Here is a 22,748-nt window from a genome sequence, read left to right as displayed (position 1 = left end):
GTAGACTAAAACTCCCTCTACAATGTCCCATCAAACAATCCTAGGGCAGTTACAACACGGGTTAGATACAGAGTAAAACTCCATCAAACATTCCCAGGGCAGGTACTGTAAGAATACAGATATGTTTTTACATTATTCTAATACAGAACAGGAAAGAACAGCTAATATAGCAAAATTGTTTAAACTGTTCGCTCGCAAATCCTGTCCTTTCCCCCTCAATGACGCTGATAACATTGGAGAGGATGAATTTCAAGGCCGAGGACATAGATTATTAAATAAATAGGATTGTTGGATAATATGGAGCTAAAAGGGTTGTTAGGATTAAATCACAGGCTTTTGATCACAGCAGCGGGGAGTGTAAGAGAGGACATTGCTGCAATATAAAAGGCAATGGGTTCCTGTTGCTATGTTACATCAAAGGTTTGTAGAACAAAAACTATGACTCGGGAAAAACAAGGTTGGGAAGCAACAGTATAGTGTGGGGTCCCTCATCCCTGTCTAGCAATCCGATCAAAGAACTAGGGGTCATAAAACACCCAATGGTGTTGCATCCAGCAGGAATTGGACCATAAAAGAAATGGTATAAAAAGAGATACAACATTTCGCTCAGTAGGAACTTTGCCTACCTTCAAGAACAGGTAACGTGAATTTTTTTTTTATTTGTTCATGGGATGTGGGCATCGCTGGCAAGGCCAGCATTTATTGCCTATCCCTAATTGCCCTTGAGAAGGTGGTGGTGAGCCGCCTTCTTGAACCGCAGCAGTCTGTGTGGTGAAGGTTCTCCCACAGTGCTGTTAGGAAGGGAGTTCCAGGATTTTGACCCAGCGACAATGAAGGAACGGCGATATATTTCCAAGTCGAGATGATGTATGACTTGGAGGGGAACGTGCAGGTTGTATTGTTCCCAAGTGCCTGCTGCCCTTGTCCTTCTAGGTGGTAGAGGTTGCGGGTTTGGGAGGTGCTGTTGAAGACGCCTTGGTGAGTTGCTGCAGTGCATCCTGTGGATGGTACACACTGAGCCACGGTGCGCTGGTGGTGAAGGGAGTGAATGTTTAGGGTGGTGGATGGGGTGCCAATCAAGCGGGCTGCATTGTCCTGGATGGTGTCGAACTTCTTGAGTGTTGTTGGAGCTGCACTCATCCAGGCAAGTGGAGAGTATTCCATCACACTCCTGACTTGTGCTTTATAGATGATGGAAAGGCTTTGGGGAGTCAGGAGGTGAGTCACTTGCCGCAGAATACCCAGCCTCTGACCTGCTCCTGTAGCCACAGTATTTATGTGGCTGGTCCAGTTAAGTTTCTGGTCAATGGTGACCCCCAGGATGTTGCTGGTGGGGGATTCGGCAATGGTAATGCCGTTGAATGTCAAGGGGAGGTGGTTAGACTCTCTCTTGTTGGAGATGGTCATTGCCTGGCACTTGTCTGGTGCGAATGTTACTAGCCACTTATCAGCCCAAGCCTGGATGTTGTCCATGTCTTGCTGCATGCGGGCACGGACTGCTTTATTATCTGAGGGGTTGTGAATGGAACTGAACACTGTGCAATCATCAGCAAACATCCCCATTTCTGACCTTTGGATGGAGGGAAGGTCATTGATGAAGCAGCGGAAGATGGTTGGGCCTAGGACACTGCCCTGAGGAACTCCTGCAGCAATGTCCTGGGGCTGAGATGATTGGCCTCCAACAACCACTACCATCTTCCTTTGTGTTAGGTATGACTCCAGCCACTGGAGAGTTTTCCCCGATTCCCATTGACTTCAATTTTACTAGGGCTCCTTGGTGCCACACTCGGTCAAATGCGGCCTTGATGTCAAGGGCAGTCACTCTCACCTCACCTCTGGAATTCAGCTCTTTTGTCCATGTTTGGACCAAGGCTGTAATGAGGTCTGGAGCCGAGTGGTCCTGGCGGAACCCAAACTGAGCATCGGTGAGCAGGTTATTGGTGAGTAAGTTCCGCTCGATAGTGCTGTCGACGACATTTTGCTGATGATTGAGAGTAAACTGATGGGGCGGTAATTGGCCGGATTGGATTTGTCCTGCTTTTTGTGGACAGGACATATCTGGGCAATTTTCCACTTTGTTGGGTAGATGCCACTGTTGTAGCTGTACTGGAACAGTTTGCTGGAGGCGCAGCTAGTTCTGGCGCACAAGTCTTCAGCACAACAGCCGGGATGTTGTTGGGGCCCATAGCCTTTGTTGTATCCAGTGCACTCAGCCGTTTCTTGATATCACGTGGAGTGAATCGAATTGGCTGAAAACTGGCTTCTGTGATGATGGGGATATCGGGAGGAGGCCTAGATGGATCATCCAGTCGGCACTTCAGCTTCGTCTTTGGCACTTACGTGCTGGACTCTGCCATCATTGAGGATGGGGATGTTTACAGAGCCTCCTCCTCCCATTAGTTGTTTAATTGTCCACCACCATTCACGACTGGGTGTGGCAGGACTGCAGAGCTTTGATCTGATCCGTTGGTTGTGGAATCGCTTAGCTCTGTCTATAGCATGTTGCTTCTGCTGTTTAGCATGCATGTAGTTCTGTGTTGTAGCTTCACCAGGTTGGCACTTCATTTATAGGTACGCCTGGTGCTGCTCCTGGCATGCTCTTCTACACTCCTCATCGAACCAGGGTTGGTCCCTTGGCTTGTTGGTAATGGTAGAGTGAGGAATATGCTGGGCCATGAGGTTACAAATTGTGCTGGAATACAATTCTGCTGCTGCTGATGGCCCACAGCGCCTCATGGATGTCCAGTTTTGAGCTGCTAGATCTGTTCTGAATCTATCCCATTTAGCACGGTGATAGTGCCACACAACACGTTAGATGGTGTCCTCAGTGTGAAGACGGGACTTCATCTCCAGAAGGACTGTGCGGTGGTCACTCCTACCAATACTGTCATGGACAGATGCATCTGCGACAGCTAGATTGGTGAGGGCGAGGTCAAGTAGGTTTTTCCCTCGTGTTGGTTCGCTCACCACCTACCGCAAGCCCAGTCTGGCAGCTATGTCCTTCAGGACTCGGCCAGCTCGGTCAGTAGTGGTGCTACTGAGCCACTCTTGGTGATGGACATAGAAGTCCCCCACCCAGAGTACATTCTGTGCCCTTGCTACCCTCAGTGCTTCCTCCAAGTGGTGCTCAACATGGAGGAGGACTGATTCATCAGCTGAGGGAGGGTGGTAGGTGGTAATCAGCAGGAGGTTTCCTTGCCCATGTTTGACCTGATGCCATGAGATTTCATGGGGTCCAGAGTCAATGTTGAGAAATCCCAGGGCAACTCCCTCCTGACTGTATATCACTGTACCCCACTCTCTGGTGGGCGTGTCCTGCCGGTGGGACAGGACATACCCAGGGATGGTGATGGAAGAGTCTAGGACGTTAGCTTAAAGATATGATTCTGTGAGTATGGCTATGTCAGGCTGTTGCTTGACTAGTCTTTGGGATAGCTCTCCCAATGTTTGGCAGAAGACCCCAGATGTTAGTGAGGAGGGCTTTGCAGGGTCGACTGGGCTTGGTTTGCCTTTGTCGTGTCCGGTGCCGGGTGTGGTCCGTCCGGTTTTATTCTTATTATGACTTTCTGTAGCGAGATCGTACAATTGAGTGGCTTGCTGGGCCATTTCAGACGGCGATTAAGAATCAACCACATTGCTGTGGGTCTGGAGTCACATATAGGCCAGACCAGGTAAGGACAGCAGGTTTCCTTCCCGAAAAGGGATTAGTGAACCAGATGGATTTTTATTACAATCGGTAGTTTCATGGCCACCATTACTGATACTAGTTTTTTTTAGTCCAGATTTTTTATTTAATTAATTGAATTTAAATTCCCCAACTGGGGGAATTTGAACTCATGACTCCAGATTATTAGTCCAGTAACATAGCCACTATGCTACCGTACCCCTGGATAGGCTTGGATAAGCCATTCTCGCAGTTTCCCCCTGGAACTTCCCTGCACAGATGGATTTAGACATAGGGCTAAATGTGTACTATGCTGTATGAAGAGTTAAAGGATGAATGTTTTGAAGCAGGAATAAATTAAGTTAATTCTCAGACAAAGTACTTTCTCTAACTTTATGAATCTGTTTAAAGGATAAGGAAGGAATTATCCCAACAAGTACAACAGGTACAACACGGGTTAGATACAGAGTAAAACTCCCTGTTCATCTTTTATGGAGCATTGACAACTGGTAAGCGATTTCATGGTGGTCAGCAAGAGATATAAAGACTACCGAAAAGTTGCTCTGAATCAGTGCAAAATAGGCATCCATAATTGGGAACAACTTGCTCAAATTAAGAAAGCAAGGCAAAAAGCCACCCATGAAACTCCCTCCTACTTTGAAGCCTGTTGCATTGCTGATGCTGAATGTAAACGCTAGCTGAGGAAGTCTCACCTGAAAAATCAAGATTCCCAACCTGGTGCATCCGGGATCCACTGTTCACTCTGTGAACACTCATTCCGAGCAAAAATAGGACTCATCAATCATCAAAGAACTCACTGCAGGAAATGAGATGATATTCTGGCTGACTTCTTTGATATCAAAGGATGAACGAGCTGTCAACCAGCTATCCGACAGGTGCCACAGACCAGTTCACAGAGAGAAGGGAGCAGAGGGCGGTGGATCAGAGCAGGTCCAGTCTGTGTTAAGCCAGCCAATCACAGGGCCAGTACAATCAGCCTCAGCGTTCCTTGCTCCTGATCTAGGGTCGCCAACCTTCCCGGATTGTCCATGAGTCTCGCAGAATTAAAGATTAATCTCCCAGACACTGCTGTCTTGGGTCAGACACAAAGGAAGGTCATTTGGAACAAGATGTGGGAGGACAGTCAGCATCCGTGGAGCTCTACCTCAGCAGGAATCACTGAGGTAGATTTTGACTTTGTGCGATAGTGTAAAATGGATCAGTGGAAGTCGATGGAAATAAAAATCGGAAGGGATGTAAAATGTACAGCCAATTTGCTATCACGCGTTTTATTATCGCACAAAGTCAAGGTCTACCCCTGTGAGGGGAGAGGGGAGCAGAAGAGTTGGGAAATCACGGATGGAGCAGAGCCAGTTTAGTTTCAAGTTCTGTCAGAGCCTGGAATGGAAGGGACATCTCATTCCCATAGTTTCTAGTTATCTCTGGTGCTGATTCAGTGTGTAGGGGGAGGTGCGCAGATCACAGCAAGTCTTTCAAAATCACGACCCTGCCTCACTGGGGAAACTATGGCAGCCTCACTCAGTCGTGACCTGCTCAGGAAGCCCTTTCCTTCCTGAATCTAGGCATATGTAAATGAATCTCTGTGTCAAGCTGTCTCAATAGTCTTGTTTCTATTATTGGGGCAAGGGGGTGGGGTGAAGACTTTCTAAAGCAGTTTCTTTGCCCAACTGCTCGTTACCCTCTCTCTTTAAATGAAAAAGCTCAGCAGATGAGAGGATCCCACCACCACTGCACTGGCGAGCGTCGGGACACGAGGCTAGAAGGATAAGGTGATAGGATTAGATGAGGAGGCTCGTATGAAGCATAAACACAGTTGGGTCGAATGGCCTGTTTCTGTGCTGTACATTCTATGTAATTCTATGTAAGCTAATTCAGACTTTATTAGCCGATTCCAGGACACGATTTGCACATAATCTTATCAAACACCGAACACGATCGGGTAAATTCACCGATCCCATGCTCCCAGTGTGAGGCCACACAGCCAGGGAGCACAGGTTGGAGGTGGAGCTGTAGCCAAATCTTCGACTCTCAGTGCCTTCGAGCACGTGTCCTCGCTGTGATGGATCAAAGGCGGGTAAATGGAGTTGAGGTACAGATCAGCCATGGTCTAATAGAATGACATAACAGGCTCGAGGGCTGAATGGCCTACACCTGTTTTATGTGAATACGGGATCCATGAATTTACTCTCATTTTCCAATTATGAGTTCCAATTTCTCCATTTGTTATTTTTCCTCCTTTTTTTGTCAAATCGAGCTTTTTAATTCTGAGCAAAATCAGACTTTGTAGATTTTTAAGCATTAAAATGTTAAGCTTAACTCAGTTGCAGGATCCTCTCCTCTGAGTATAAAAGTTGTGGATTCAAAGCCCCAATCCAGGACTTGGGCCCATATCATTTTTTCAAAGAAAAAAGAGGGAGTTCTCCCGATGCTTTGGCCAACTTTCCTCCCTCAATCCAAACCATACTCCTTGGTCATTCATTTCATCCTCTCTGTGGAATCTTGCTGTGCACAACATGACTTCCAGGTGTGCCTACATATCAAAAGTTACTGTACTCAAAGTAATTTGTTGTACGTGAAGTGCTTTGAGTTGCTTCTGAGAGATACAATAAGGTGCCCTATAGATGTGTTTCCTCTGAACACAGAAACAAATTTTGGTACAGTCCCCACTGCATATAACGGGCGCGTTCGTACTAATGTGATTTGCCTGCTCTACGTGGTGGATGGTAAGTCCATATGAATGCACTAAGACATTGTAGCTGAGATTGGCCTGATTTCATGTTGACTGTATCAGCAGATTGAAGCTGCCTGAAGCCTCTGTTAGCTGTTCGCACTGTTAACTCTGTGGTTCTAACATCTGCCTGTTTATGTTGTAAGGTGAGATGTTGATTGGATGCAGCCATAAAAAAATTGGATTTTAAAAAGTCAGCTAGTACTGAACCACATGAAATAGTCGGCACGCTCAATATGTTTTAAGTGGTGCCTTTGTAATTGACGCCTTTGGTGATGACAAATGGTTGGCGCATTTGCCCGATATAGGCGGCTGTCCGCGATAAACAAGAACAGTGTAAGTGGTGGGGACTGTACCAGTAGCAGGAATTGGCTCCCAGTGCTGAGGGCACCTATGCACTCCTACACGAAGGGCATCAAAAACCATAGTAACTGTCAACAGTTCCCGGTCGCTTGTTTCTGCTGGAAATCAGTCAGAAGGGCACAAAGGATATATTTGAGGTGATCAGTGACACCAGGGGTTTGCCACCTTTGGATATTTTTCTCTGTGTTGCTTTAGTGGTTGTGTTTGCTTAATACCAAAAACTGCAATCCATAATTGGGAAGGAAAGAACTTGCATTTATTTCTCACCTTTCATGACCTCAGGACATCCCAAACCACTTTACAGCAAATGAGTTACTTTTGAAGCATTTTGAAACATAGTCACTGTTGTAACATAGGGAAACACAGCAGCCAGTTTTCACACAACGAGGTCCCACAAACAGCAATGAGATACATGACCAGATAATCTGTTTTAATGATTCTGTTTGAGGCATAAATGTTGGCCAGGACACCGGGAAGAACACCCCTGTTCTTTTTTGAATAGGGCCATGAGATCTTTTACATCCACCTGCGGTCGCTGTTGTAATGCAGGAGAAGGTGGTGGTGGGCTTTTTCCTTGAAGCAATTAAAACAGAGTGGCTTGCTAGGCCAGTAAAAGTCACCATGTAGTGTAGGACTGAAGTCACACGTAGGCCGAGACCAGGTTCTTTCCATGAAATTGGGTTTTTACAACACACAAACACCTTTCACAGTAATTTTTCTTGGTACATTGGTTGAGGGAGAGTGAGCAAAGATCATCAGGCCCTTCAAGATCATCACATCCATCAACATCGTTAAGCTCTTCAAGCTCATCGGGCCCATCAAGCTCATCGGGCCCATCATGCTCATAGGGCCCCCGCCTCACCTAGTCACACACCATTCTCCCAGCCCTTAGTAATACTGTCTCCCAAGAGGCAAAAAAAGAGGAAACCCTGCAGCCAATTCAAAAACTCTGTGAAATTCCTCTCCAACTCTCTATCATCATACAGGGCTCCAGGAAGCCACAGTTGTTGCATTACTCATTGGTGAGACCAAGGCCACGATATTAGCATGGAGGCGAGATGCCAGCGGGAGGGTGATTGGGCGCCCGCCCAATAAAAAATGTCCATTTCTCAAGCAATCGCAAGTCAATTGGGGCCACTTAACATGGCTTCCGGATTTGCCGTCCGAAAGCTGCGCAGCGGGCGGACTGAGCACCTGCATCACAGGCTGTCAGCTGATAGAGCTCTATTTAAAGGGGCAGTCCTCCAATGGCTGCTCCTGGAGCAAACACCCAAGTAACACAATGGAGCAGCCCAGGGGAAAGGCTGCTCCCAGATTCAGCGATGCCTCACTCCAGGTGCTACTGGATGGGGTGAGGAGGAGGAGGGATGTGTTCCACCCGGAGGACAGGAGGAAGTGGCCTACCTCTGCCAAGAAGGCCTGGCTCGAGGTAGCAGAGGTCACCAGCAGCAGCAACATCTCCCGCACCTGGATCCAGTGCAGGAAGCGCTTCAATGGCCTAACTAGGTCAGCCAAAGTGAGTACACTTACTCATTCTCCTACACTCCGTCTTCCGCATCACCGCCCCCACCCCCTCTAACTCATTCAGCACTGCCAACACTACCCTATCACATCACTCCTCACATCCACTTAAGGCTCATCTTCAACTTACCTGGACTTCCTCAGCACTTCCTCATCTCCCCATTATTCACCCCACCACTACCACTCAACCCAATCCTCATACAATGTCATGGCTCTGTCTCATACTCACCCTCTGATGCATCTCTTTCACGGTCAGCCGCACACAAACCAATGCATTCATCAGTTGGCCATGTCACCATCACTCACTCATGCGTCTGTACTTTCTCCCTTTATAGGAGAAGAGAGCCTAGAATGCACAGGAGAGGGCGAGGACCGGAGGGGGGCTGCAACAAATCGTCGTCCTCACAGACGCAGAGCAGGAGGCGCTGGAGCTGAGCCACACCCTTGAGTGCCTGTCCGTCGGGGACGCCAAAACTGGCACCCGACAAACGTCTGGTGACATAACTGTAACATTCAGCACACACAATATGAATTGATATTAACATGCCTTGCCATCTTCAGCACCTCAGTATGCTCATCGCAACATGACACATCTGTCATCATGCTTAATATTGCCTTCTGTTCTCTTACAGGGCCTTCAGCGACCGCTGTGACAGTGGAAGGCGATTCCTCAGAGGTCCTGCCGGCCTCTGAGGGCGCACCATCACATCTGACCGAGCCATCCACCAGCGCAGATACTCACACCTTGGCGGGTCCTAGTCCTCAGTTAGTTGGGTTGGCACCTGGTGAGTTACCACACACAAGTGAGCACGGGCAGACACTGGTGGCAGGGGCAGCTGCGGAGAGTCCCCGTCGGTGGGTGCACTCCTCTCCAGGCTCTGCTCAGCTGGACGCAGATGCTGAACCCTGGGGGCCATCCTTTAAAAGGAGGAAGATCGAGGGACAGCAGCACATTTGCAAGGTGCTGGAACAGGTGCCACGCGCACTCTCCACAAAAGCGCAGAGGGTGGAGGAGTCCAACTCCTGCATGAGAGGATTGGTGGCACAGGTACGGGAGGGAATCTCTGAGATAGTGTCACAGGGACGTGAGCAACTCCCTGAGATACTGTGATGTAGGCCTGGCCCAAGGGAAGGATGATGGCGAAAGGGGACATGGAAGTGGGGATGCCACTCAAAGTGCTCCCACGTCTCACCCGTTGCCTCCCTCTCAACCAGTACCCGTAATGCTGCCTCCGCTCCAGGTGGCCGAGTCTGCCCCTGCACAGGTGCAAGTGGAGCAGTCTTTGCAGGGGCCCTCACGGGCACCAAAGCCCAGAGGGTGTAGGTCCAAAGCATCTAATCGGTCAGGGCATGAACAAAAGCAACCTGCCACTACCTCTGCTGCAGCCACAGGGGTTGCACCACGTAGAAGTAGTCTGAAGAGAAAAGCGAAGGTTTTGTAAGCACGAAAGGTATGCACATGACGATTGGTCATGTTTTTTATTTATATTAGCTTTTTGTTAAACTCTCATTAAATATTATTATTGTCACCACTACTGCCGCATCTTGGCCATTCTTGACTGGCTTCTGTAATCGGGCCCTTTCATTAGGTTCACCATGAACAGCGACACTTGATGCCACCCATTGGGTCACTCTACAGTGGGTATATGTGTGGTTGCAGGCCTGTTTTGTGCAGGGGGGGGTTGTTGCTGGTGTGGGCGCTGCTCTATCCAGATGGTGTGAGGACTGGACTCTTCACACTGTCTGATGTTAGGAGAACCGTTCACATATCATTGATTCCCTGGCCACACGAGCAGCCAGGTGAGCCGCTGCTCTGCCCACGGGTTGCTCCTGCTCCTCCTCCTCCTCCGCCTCAGTGTGGGTGGCAGATGTGGATGGGGCCTCCTCAAGTGGCACCCCTCTCTATTGTGCCCTGTTGTGCAGGGCACAACATACGACTATAATGCGTCCCACTCTGTCTGATGCGTATTGAAGCGCTCCCCGAGAACGATCAAGGCACCTGAAGCATATCTTGAGCAGCCCTATAGCATGCTCAATTGTAGAGCTGGTGGCGATGTGGCTATCGTTATATTGACGCTGTTGCTCTGTGGTGGGGTTCCTCAGAGGTGTCATGAACGTGTGCAGGGGGTATCCCTTGTCCCCATGGAGCCAGCCCTTAAGGGTGTTCGGTCGTGGAAGAGGGGCGGGATGTTGGATTCCCGGAGGATGAAGGAAACATGGCAGCTGCCAGGGAATCTGGCGTACACATGAAGGAATCTTTTGCGGTGGTCACAAATGAGCTGAGTATTGATGGAGTGATAACCCTTCCTGTTGATGAACAGTCCTGGCTCGTGAGGTGGTGCTTGTATTGCTATATGCGTGCAATCGATTACACCCTGCACCCGTGGGAAGCCAGCCACAGAGTGCAATCCCACTGCCCTCTCTGTCTGGCTGAGGTCGTCCATGGGGAGGTTGACGTACTGCAAGGCCCTGCGAAACAAGCCATCGGTGACCTGCCTTATGCACTGCAGACGACTGAGAGACCCCGGCGATGTCCCCGGTGACACTCTGGAATGACCCAGAGGCGAAGAGGTTGAGGGCAGTGGTGACTTTGACAGCGACAGGTAAGGAGATGCTGCTCGGCCCAGCCGGGAGCAGCTCAGCATGAAGGAGGCTGCAGATGTCTGCAACCACCTGGCAACTCACTCTGAGCCTCCGTATGCACTGCTCCTCAGAGGTCCAGGAAGCTGAACCTCGGTCTGTACACCCTGTGCCTCCTGCGACGGCGCTCTCTCTGTTGTTGCCCTCTGTGCTCTTGTGCAGGTGCCTGTGGCGCAGCACTGTGTTGTGGAGCTCCACGTGGCGGAGGTGGACGTCGTGCCTGGCGAGGCTGGTGATGTTGCTCATCCTCGGATGTAGTGGTGAATGCAGCCATGGTGCCCTCCCCCACCCCCCCACCCTGATGGTGTGAGTTTGAGGGGGGTCCGCAAAGTAGTTGGATATGTTTGAACCACAGAATTTTGAGTGGAAAGTAAGAATTTTGAGTGAAAACACAAAGATCTTGCAGCCAAAACTTTGTCTGAAGTGACAGAGCGCCCTGCTGCAATAAATGACATTTTCTCCCCACCTGTCAAATAATCATTTGCATTTCCCACTGGCTGCTGGCTGAAACACGTGTGTTGCAACAGGGAGTGTTTCCCACCGCACGATCCTTCAAAATCGCACCCCTGCCAAAATGTCAAGACAATTAAGTACTTCAAGTTCTTCAACCAGCTCAACAACTATGTAAATGATCATCCCGCGGCTTTAATTGCCGGTGGGACTTCCGCATTCGGGAGGCGCGCGCACCCAGATGCGTCAATGGGGAACCTGGAAGTCTACGGGTTGGAGCTGGGCTCCGAACCCGTTCGGGATTTCCGCGATTTTCGGAGCCCCCCCGTCCCCAACGTACTCGCTACTTCACCCGAAAATCGAGCCCCAAGTGTGGAGTACCGAATGCAGTTGTAGCCTCTCTATTTTAAAAAGGCAGTGCAGAGAAGGGCATTTAGATGAATCGCAGAACTGAGGGGACAGCACTATGAGTGAAGGTTGAAAGCCAAAGGACTTTTCATACTTTTGAATAAGTTGTTAAACCACCCCATCATTGTAGCGTCTAACTGTTTCTTAAATAATTCCGGGGTTTTTGCCTCTACTCCTCTATCTGGGAGTCCACGCCAAGTGTTGATTATTCTCTGCGTGAAGAAGAATTTCCTGGTATGATTTTGTCTTTTACTAGTTTGAACCTATGTCCATTTATCCTATTCAGTCACTTTAATTTAAAGTTATATTCTGAATTTACCTTTTCCATGCTATTTACCATCCTATACCCGTTCTGTAAGATCGCCCCTCAGATGCCTCATTTCCAGGCTAAAGAGCTCAAGTCTCTCCAGTCTTTCCTCATAACCCAGATCACGAAAACCTGAGGACAGCCACATTGCTTTTCTCTGCACTGCCTCCAAAACTTGTTAAAAGGTTTCAAAACATGAAAGGCAGGAATGAAATAAAATTAGAAAATAATGGAAACATTCAGCAAGTCAGGCAGCATCTATGGAGAGAGAGTGATGATGACACTTTGTCAGAATGGTCCTCCTCTCACCTGACATTAACATGCATTGGTGTCAATTGGTAAGAATCACAGGGGCCTGATTATTCCCTCCTTAATTCAGAGGCTAATTTTAACAGCCAGCTGAGATCACAAGATAGATGTAATGAGAAAGGTTATTCAGCCCAACCAGACAGGAACAACCTACTATTCCCCCCCATCGCAGCAGCCAACTATTTTCTATCTGCATAAGCATTGCGAGCCACATGTAAAGTTTCAGTCCTTCTTCCCTTTAATTCCCAGATATCTTAACTTGCAGATACTAATAGATAGAAAAAAAATAGGAAACATAGAAAATAGGAGCAGGAGTAGGCCATTCGGCCCTTCGAGCCTGCTCCGCCATTCAATATGATCATGGCTGATCCTCTATCTCAATACCATATTCACGCTCTCTCCCCATACCCCTTGATGCCTTTTGTGTCTAGAAATCTATCTAGCTCCTTCTTAAATATATTCAGCGACTTGGCCTCCACAGCCTTCTGTGGTAGAGAATTCCACAGGTTCACTAGCCTCTGAGTGAAGAAATTTCTCCTCTTCTCAGTCCTAAATGTCCTACCCCATATCCTGAGACTATGACCCCTCGTTCTGCACCCCCCAGCCAGGGAAAACATCCTCCTTGCATCCAGTCTGTCTAGAGCTGTCAGAATTTTATATGTTTCAATGAGATCCCCTCTCATTCTCCTAAACTCGAGTGAATACAGGCTGAGTCGACACAATCTCTCCTCATATGACAGTCCTGCCATCCCATGGATCAGTCTGGTGAACCTTCGCTGCACTCCCTCTATGGCAAGTATATCCTTTCTTAGGTAAGGAGACCAAACCTGCACACAATACTCCAGGTGTGGTCTCACCAAGGCCCTGTATAACTGCAGTAAGACATCCTTGCTCCTGTACTCAAATCCTCTTGCAATGAAGGCCAACATACCATTTGCCTTCCTGACTGCTTGCTGCACCTGCATATTTGCTTTCAGTGACTGGTATACAAGGACACCCAGGTCCCTTTGTACATCAACATTCCCCAATCTATCACCATTTAAATAATACTCTGCCTTTCTGTTTTTCCTTCCGAAGTGGATAACTTCACATTTATCCACATTTATACTGCATCTGCCATGTATTGGCCCACTCACGCAACTTGTCTAAATCACCTTGAAAGAGCTTGGTGTTCTGATTTAGGATTTATCCACCAATTTGGCAACAGCACAAAGAACGGTCCTTTCCAAACTGCGGGGCCCATAAAATACAAACCAACGAATAACAAATAAGTACAAATAGGACTGAGATATCTGGGCTTCAAGGGTTAGATTGCCAGCACCCAGGGCTGGAATGCCAAGGCTCAGGAGCTCGATTGCCAAGGCTTAGGGGCTCGATTGCCAAGATTCAGGGGCTGGAATGCCAAGGCTCAGCGGCTCGATTGTCACGGTTCAGGGGCTGGATTGCCAAGGCTCAGGGGCTGGATGGCCAAGGCTCAGGGGCTGGATGGCCAAGGCTCAGGGGCTGGATTGCCAAGGCTCAGGGGCTGGATTGCCAAGGCTCAGGGGCTGGATTGCCAAGGCTCAGGGGCTGGATTGCCAAGGCTCAGGGGCTGGATTGCCAAGGCTCAGAGGCTGGATTGCCAAGGTGCTGGGGCTGGATTGAAAGACTCAGGGGCTCGATTGCCAAGGTTCAGGGCTGGATTGCCAATACTCAGGGGTTGGATTGCCAAGGTTCAGGAGCTGGATTGCCAAGGTTCAGGGGCTGGATTGCCAAGGTTCAGGGGCTGGATTGCCAAAGTTCAGGGGCTGGATTGCCAAAGTTCAGGGGCTGGATTGCCAAAGTTCAGGGGCTGGATTGCTAAAGTTCAGGGGCTGGATTGCCAAGGCTCAGGGGCTGGATTGCCAAGGCTCAGGGGCTGGATTGCCAAGGCTCAGGGGCTGGATTGCCAAGGCTCAGGGGCTGGATTGCCAAGGCTCAGGGGCTGGATTGCCAAGGCTCAGGGGCTGGATTGCCAAGGCTCAGGGGCTGGATTGCCAAAGTTCAGGGGCTGGATTGCCATGGCTCAGGGGCTGGATTGCCAAGGTTCAGGGGCTGAATTGCCAAGGTTCAAGGCTAGTTTGCCAAGACTCAGGGTCCAGATTGCTATAACTCAAAGGAGCCCACAGATGCCCCTTGCCCCACAGTTTGGACATGTTAACGATGACCAAGTTTTTGGCTCCACCACCCTATCCCAGAGCCCATCCCAAGAATTGAGTGATCTTTGATCACCTTTTTGATGCTATATCGAAGTGTATGTGCTGGCCCCCTGAAGGTGAGAGCCTTCTACAGCCAATGGCTTTTCCAGCTGTTAGCCTTACTGAATCCAGCAAGTTTTCTTTGGTGATACTGGTGGCACTTAGTCCCAGTCTAAGGGCAGCTTTTGTAAGATTAGTAGACACAGTATCAACTGAGGATTGAATCTGGGATCCTCTAGGTCTGTACACTCGGGCAGTACCATTCAAAGCTTTTTTTAGGATGGGTTCTCAGGATGTGGCGGTGCTGACAAGGCCGGCAGTTATTGCCCTTCCTGGGAAGCTGCTGATGCGGTACCAATCGCTTTTACAAATGTGGCTTGATATATTAAGAGTCAACCACGTACTGTGGGACTGGAGTCATGAGTGGGCCCAGACCGGGTTATAAGACCATAATAAGACTATAAGAGATAGGAGCAGGGGTAGGCCATTCGGCCCCTTGAGCCTGCTCTGCCATTCAATGAGATCTTGGCTGATTTTTACCTCAACTCCATTTTCCTGCCCTTTCCCCATATCCGTTGACTCCCTTGCTGATCAAAAATTTGTCTAACTCAGCCTTGAATGTATTCAATGACTCAGCCTCCACAGCTTTTTCGGGTAAAGAATTCCAAAGATTCACGACCCTCTGGGAGAAGAAATTCCTCCTCATTTCCATCTTAAATGGGCGACCCCTTGTTCTGAGACTATGCCCCCTAGTTTTAGATTCCCCCATGAGGGGTAACATCCTCTCAGCATCTACCCTATCGAGTCCCCTCAGAATCTTGTATGTTTCAATAAGATCTCCTCTCATTCTTCTAAACTCCAATGAGTATAGACCCAACCTGTTCTCATAAGACAACCCTTCCATACCCAGAATCAACCTATGGTTGGGGTAGCAGATTCCTTTCCCTGAAGGACATTAGTGACCCAGTTGTTTTTTTACGATAATCCGGCAGCGTTCATGGTCAATCTTTCTGATTCCAGCCCACAAATTACCAGATTAATTGAATTCAGTTTCACAATGTGTTGAGGAGTGTACATATTACAGAGAGGGAGGTGCTGGAAGTCTTAACGCGCATCAAGGTAGATAAATCTCCGGGACCTGATGAAATGTATCCCAGGACGTTATGGGAGGTTAGGGAGGAAATTGCGGGTCCCCTAGCAGAGATATTTGAATCATCAACAGCTACAGGTGAGGTGCCTGAAGATTGGAGGGTAGCAAATGTTGTGCCTTTGTTTAAGAAGGGCGGCAGGGAAAAGCCTGGGAACTACAGACCGGTGAGCCTGACATCTGTAGTGGGTAAGTTGTTAGAGGGTATTCTGAGAGACAGGATCTACAGGCATTTGGAGAGGCAGGGACTGATTAGGAACAGTCAGCATGGTTTTGTGAGAGGAAAATCATGTCTCACGAATTTGATTGAGTTTTTTGAAGGGGTAACCAAGAAGATAGATGAGGGCTGTGCAGTAGACGTGGTCTACATGGACTTTAGCAAAGCCTTTGACAAGGTACCGCATGGTAGGTTGTTACATAAGGTTAAATCTCACGGGATCCAAGGTGAGGTAGGCAATTGGATACAAAATTGGATTGACGACAGAGGGTGGTTGTAGAGGGTTGTGTTTCAAACTGGAGGCCTGTGACCAGCGGTGTGCCTCAGGGATCAGTGCTGGGTCCGCTGTTATTTGTTATTTATATTAATGATTTGGATGAGAATTTAGGAGGCATGGTTAGTAAGTTTGCAGATGACACCAAGATTGGTGGCATTGTGGACAGTGAAGAAGGTTATCTAGGATTGCAACGGGATCTTGATAAATTGGGCCAGTGGGCCGATGAATGGCAGATGGAGTTTAATTTAGATAAATGTGAGGTGATGCATTTTGGTAGATCGAATCGGGCCAGGACCTACTCCGTTAATGGTAGGGCGTTGGGGAGAGTTATAGAACAAAGAGATCTAGGAGTACAGGTTCATAGCTCCTTGAAAGTGGATAGGGTGGTGAAGAAGGCATTCAGCATGCTTGGTTTCATTGGTCAGAACATTGAATACAGGAGTTGGGATGTCTTATTGAAGTTGTACAAGACATTAGTAAGGCCAAACTTGGAATACTGTGTACAGTTCTGGTCACCCTACTATAGAAAGGATATTATTAAACTAGAAAGAGTGCAGAAAAGATTTACTAGGATGCTACCGGGACTTGATGGTTTGACTTATAGGGGGAGGTTGGATAGACTGAGACTTTTTTCCCTGGAGAGTAGGAGGTTTAGGGGTGATCTTATAGAAGTCTATAAAATAATGAGGGGCATAGATAAGGTAGATAGTCAAAATCTTTTCCCAAAGGTAGGGGAGTCTATAACGAGGGGGCATAGATTTAAGGTGAGAGGGGAGAGATACAAAAGGGTCCAGAGGGGCAATTTTTTCACTCAAAGGGTGGTGAGTGTCTGGAACGAGCTGCCAGAGGCAGTAGTAGAGGCGGGTACAATTTTGTCTTTTAAAAAGCATTTGGACAGTTACATGGGTAAGATGGGTATAGAGGGATATGGGCCAAGTGCAGGCAATTGGGACTAGCTTAGTGGTATAAACTGGGCGACATGTTGGGCCGAAGGGCCTATTTTCATGTTGTAAACTTCTATGATTCTATCTATGATTCTATGAATGTGCTCTGGTGGGATGTGAACTCACAACCTCTGTATTGTTGGCCCAGTGCTAGCACTAGTACCCTAATACCACCTGAGCCACCAGTCACGGCATTAGACAGGGATAAAGCTGCTTTATCAGGTAACATTCTCGTAGGGTCAAGTTTCAATCAACTACGTGTGAATTTCAACTTCCCCCCACCCCCCCATCTGTGCTTAGTTAGCTAATTGTTCTAGAGTGGGGTGACTGACCGCTGATCACTACAATTGGCCTCAATACCATTGGGCTAAGGTTTTGGGGGCGGAAACAACTTGAATCCCCGCTCCTGATCACTATTTTGTGACACCTGCTGGAAAGTGAATGTCAGATGGGAGTAGGATCAGTCTCGGCTGTGATGAATAGCCCATCGAGACCTGCTGTCTAGGCTCACACAAGATGAATGGCACCTTGGGGTTGAGGAACCAGATGATAGCCAAGGGCCCATGGAAACTGTACCCTCGAAAGAGTTAACTTCAGAGGTCAAGATGAGGAACCGGGCCCAGTGGCCCAGTCTGTGAGTAACTGAACCTCACAGAACAGGGAGGTCCCAGGTTCAATGCCCGTTCTGTGCTGAGTTACCTGATCTCAGCCAGGACATAGGAACAGCAATGGCCATTCAATCCCTCAAGCCTGTTCCGCCATTCAATTGGATCATGGTTGATCTGTACCACTGTGTTAGGGTTGCTACACTTGGCCTCAGATTGGCACCCCATCCACCATCCTAAACATTCACTCCCTTCACCACCGGCGCACAGGATGCACTGCAGCAACTTGCCAAGGCTTCTTCGACAGCACCTCCCAAACCCGTGACTTCTACCACCTAGAAGGACAAGAGCAGCAGGTACATGGGAAGAACACCACCTTCACGTTCCCCTCCAAGTCACACACCATCCCGACTTAGAAATATATCGCCGTTCCTTCATCGTCGCTGGGTCAAAATCCTGGAACTCCCTTCCTAACAGCATTGTGGGAGAACCTTCACCACATGGACTGCAGCGGTTCAAGAAGGCAGCTCACCACCACCTTCTCAAGGGCAATTAGGGATGGGCAATAAATGCCGGCCTCGCCAGCGACACCCATGAACGAATAAAAAAAAAGGTAAGTAGGGTAAAATCAGAGTGCCCGGTTCCTGATCCTATCCACTAACTGATGCTGGAAAGAGTGAGTTCATGGAGGTTAGGCAAGGACAGGAATGGTGCTCGGCTGTGCTGCCTTCTCCACCCAATACTCACCATGTGTGGTACTGGAAGGTGCCCTCAGGAGAGAAGGGGAGAAAATCGGGATGAAAAAATTAGTTGTGTTTGAAAATCTTTCGCAGAACAATCTCTGGCTAATTTTCAAAAGCAATTCAGCAACTCATCTCCATGGAAACCACAGGCCGAGGCTGGATCATTCCTATTTAATCCCCACAGCATTCCTTCACCAGCCAGTTCCCAGCACTAATTAAATTTTTTGCAACTGACTGACACAATCTTGAGTGACAAGAGGTTACGAAACGATCGCTTTAAAAATTGTTTCTCTTCATCACATGAAGAAAACAGGAAAGGTCAACAACGACGGGACTCCTTAATTAGATTTCACATAAACCGCTCTTTCATTATTGATTGCATAGAGAGCACTGTCCGGCTCTGTGCTAATGAGCATTCTGCACAGACTCTATAAACACCCCACTGAGGGGCCTGCTCCCAATCAGTGATATAACCCAGGTCCTGTTGTGCCAAGTTCACTTGGTTCATACTGTGGGGGGCAGGTTCAATGACAGCTATCACTGCAAGTTCTGAAGAATAAAATTCTCCATGAAGCCAACTGGCCAAAAAGTCCTGTTCACTGGTAAATTATTTTATTTTATTTATTCTTGGGTTATCAAACCAGACTGAATATTCACAGCTGAGCAATGGAAAGAAATGCACTGTGTTGCTGCAAAAAACACAGGAATTTATGTGAAAATGTGCTAATTTAGCCTGTTGCCTCCAGGAGAGATCTAACACAGTGATAGAGGAATAAGTTGAATACAGATTGAAAGAGGGAGGAGTAATATATAAAGAGAGAGGGAGGAGTAATATAAACAGAGAGAGGGGAGAGGTGTGATATAAACCTTACGATAAGGTTGTCTAAATTGGTCAGTGGTCAGCGACAGGAGGGTGTGACTGTGATCAAGAAGGTAGAAGTGGAGGAGCCTCAGCCTTTGCAATTGTCCAATAGGTTTGAGGTGCTTGCAGCCTGTATGGACGAAAGCAGGGGCTGCAGAGTGGATGAGCAAACTAACAGTGGCACCATAGTACAGGAAGCCATTCAAGCGAGGGGAGTTAGTCGGAATGTAGTGGTAGTAGGGGACAGACACGGTTCTCTGCAGCCGTGAGCAATAGTCCAGAAGGCTGTGTTGCCTGCCCAGTGCCAGGGTTTGGGAGTAGGTTGGAGAGGAACATGCAGTGGGAGGGGGGAGGATCCAGTTCTCGTGGTCCACGTAGGTACCAACGACATAGGTAGGACAAGGGAAGAGGTTCTGCTTAGGGAGTATGAGCAGCTAGGGGCTAAATTAAAAAGCAGAATCTCAAAGGTAATAATCTCTGGATTATTACCTGAGCCACGAGCAAATTGGCATAGGGTAAATAAGATTACAGAATTAAATTCATGGCTCAAAGATTGGTGTGGGAGAAATGGGTTTCGATTCATGGGGCACTGACACCAGTCCTGGGGAAAGTGGGAGCTGTACCGTTGGGACGGGTTCATCTGAACCGTGCTGGGGCCAGTGTTCTGGCAAATCGTATAACTAGGGCAGTAAAGAAGGCTTTAAACTAAATAATGTGGGCGAGGGATCAAGTAAGGGAAGATGAGATAAATTAAAGAAAGAAAACAAGCAAGAGAGCAAGGTAGCAATAAGGGAAATGATAATCAGAGAGTGGCAGGAAGGAACAGAGCATGCAAACTTAAGAGTGTACCAGCAGATAAGGCTAGAGGTTGCAAAAATAGTAAAAAGGCAGCAATAAAGGCTTTGTATCTGAATGCGCATAGCATTCGTAACAAAATGGATGAATTGACAGCTCAAATAGAAATAAATATGTACGATCTGAAAGCCATTACAGAGACATGGCTGCAAGAGGACAAAGGCTGGAACCTGAATATTCAAGGGTATTTGACATTTCGGAAGGACAGAAAGCTAGGAAAAGGTGGAGGGGTAGCTCTGTTAATTAAGGATGACTTAAGTATAATAGAGAGAAATGACCTTAGTTCTAAAGACCAAGATGTAGAATCAGTTAGGGTGGAGATAAGAAATAGTAAAGGCAAGAAGTCACTTGTGGGAGTAGTTTATAGGCCCCCTAACAGTAACCACACTGTAGGACAGGGAATACAGGAAGAAATAACAGGGATAATCATGGGTGATTTTAATCTACGTTTAGATTGGAAGAATCTGATTGGCAATGGTAGCCTGGAAGATGGGTTTATAGAGTGCTTTCGAGACAGTTTCTTAGAGCAGCACGTTCTAGAGCCAACCAGGGAGCAGGCTATTCTAGATCTGGTAATGTGTAATGAGACAGGATTAATTAATAACCTCATTGTAAAGGATCCTCTAGGTAGCAGTGATGACAATATGATTGAATTTCGCATTCAGTTTGAGGGAACGAAGAGTAAGTCTAAGACTAGTGTTTTAAATTTAAATAAGGGCAATTATGAGGGCATGAAGACAGAGCTGGCTAAAGTGAACTGGGAAATTAGGTTAAGGGATAGGTCAGTCGAGATGCAGTGGCAGACATTTAATGAGATATTTCATAACACTCAGCAAAGATACATTCCAGTAAGGAAGAAAGACTCTAGGGGAAGGATGTACTATCCGTGGCTATCTAAGGAAGTTAAAGACAGTATCAAATTGATAGAAAAAGCATACAATTCCGCAAAGATTAGTGGCAGGTTATAAGATTGGTCAGAATATAAAAAACAGCAAAGAGTGACTAAAAGAATAATAAGGAGGGAGAAATTAGAGTACGAGAGAAAGCTAGAAATATAAAAACAGATAGTAAGAGTTTCTACAGGTATTTACAAAAGAAAAGACTAAGTAAGGTGAGTGTTGGTCCTCTACAGAGTGAGTCTGGGGAATTAATAATGGAGAATAAAGAAATGGCGGATGAATTGAACAGATATTTTGCATCCGTCTTCGCTGTACAGGATACAAATAACATGCCAGAAATAATTATGAATCAAGAGATGAAAGCGAGGGAGGAACTTAAAACATTTACAATCACCAGGGAAAGGGTTTTGATAAAATTATTAGAACTAAAAGCTGACAAGTCCCCAGGTCCTGACGGACTTCATCCTAGGGTCTTAAAAGAAAAGGCTGCAGAGATAGTAGATGCATTGGTATTAATTTTCCAAAATTCTCTAGATTCTGGAAGGGTCCCATCAGATTGGAAAATAGCGAATGTAATTCTTCTATTCAAGAAAGGAGGGAGACAGAAAGCAGGAAACTACAGGCCAATTAGCTTAACATTTGCCATAGGGAAAATGCTAGAATCTAATATTACGGAGGTTATAGCAGGGCACTTAGAAAATCTCAATGCAATCAGGCAGAGTCAACACGGCTTTGTGAAAGGAAAATCGTGTTTGACTAATTTATTAGAGTTCTTTGAAGAAGTAACAAGCAATGTGGATAAAGGGGGTCCTGTGGATGTGGTGTACTTGGATTTCGAGAAGGCTTTTGACAAAGTGCCACATCAAAGGCTACTACACAAAATAAGAGCTCATGGTGTAGGGGGTAACATATTAGCATGGATAAAGGATTGGTTAGCTAACAGGAAACAGAGAAAACGCATAAATGGGTCATTTTCAGGTTGGCAAGATGTAACAAGTGGAGTGCCACAGGGATCAGTGCTTGGGCCTCAACTATTTACAATCTATATCAATGACTTGGATGAAGGGACCGAATGTATGGTTGCTAAATTTGCTGATGACACAAAGGTAGGTAGGAAAGCAAGTTGTGAAGAGGACATAAGGAGTCTGCAAAGGGATATAGAAAGGTTAAGTGAGTGGGCAAAAATTTGGCAGATGGAGTATAATGTGGGAAAATGTGAACTTGTCCACTTTGGCAGGAGGAACAGAAAAGCAGTATATTATTTAAATGGAGAGAGATTGCAGAACTCTGACGTACAGAGGGATCTGGGTGTCCTAGTACATGAACCACAAAAAGTTAGTATGCAGGTACAGCAAGTGATTAGGAAGGCAAATGGAATGTTGTCATTTATTGCAAGGAGAATGGAATATAAAAGTAGAGATGTTTTGCTCAGTTGTACAGGGCATTGGAGAGGCCACATCTAGAATACTGTGTGCAGTTTTGGTCTCCTTATTTAAGAAAAGACATAATTGCTTTGGAGGCGGTTCAGAGAAGATTCACTCATCTGATTCCTGGGATAAGGAGGTAATCTCA

At 47.2% G+C, this 22,748-nt stretch overlaps 1 protein-coding gene across 1 annotated transcript in view; it reads right to left on the bottom strand.

Annotated features, from left to right (window-relative positions):
• LOC137308059 (chondroitin sulfate proteoglycan 5-like) overlaps positions 1 to 22,748 on the bottom strand; it is a 63,715-nt gene that overhangs the window by 7,148 nt on the left and 33,819 nt on the right. The window lies entirely within an intron of this gene.

This window comes from Heptranchias perlo, chromosome 3, assembly GCF_035084215.1.
Source record: "Heptranchias perlo isolate sHepPer1 chromosome 3, sHepPer1.hap1, whole genome shotgun sequence".
NCBI lineage: Eukaryota > Metazoa > Chordata > Chondrichthyes > Hexanchiformes > Hexanchidae > Heptranchias > Heptranchias perlo.
This window is presented reverse-complemented; position numbering and strand designations above follow the sequence as displayed.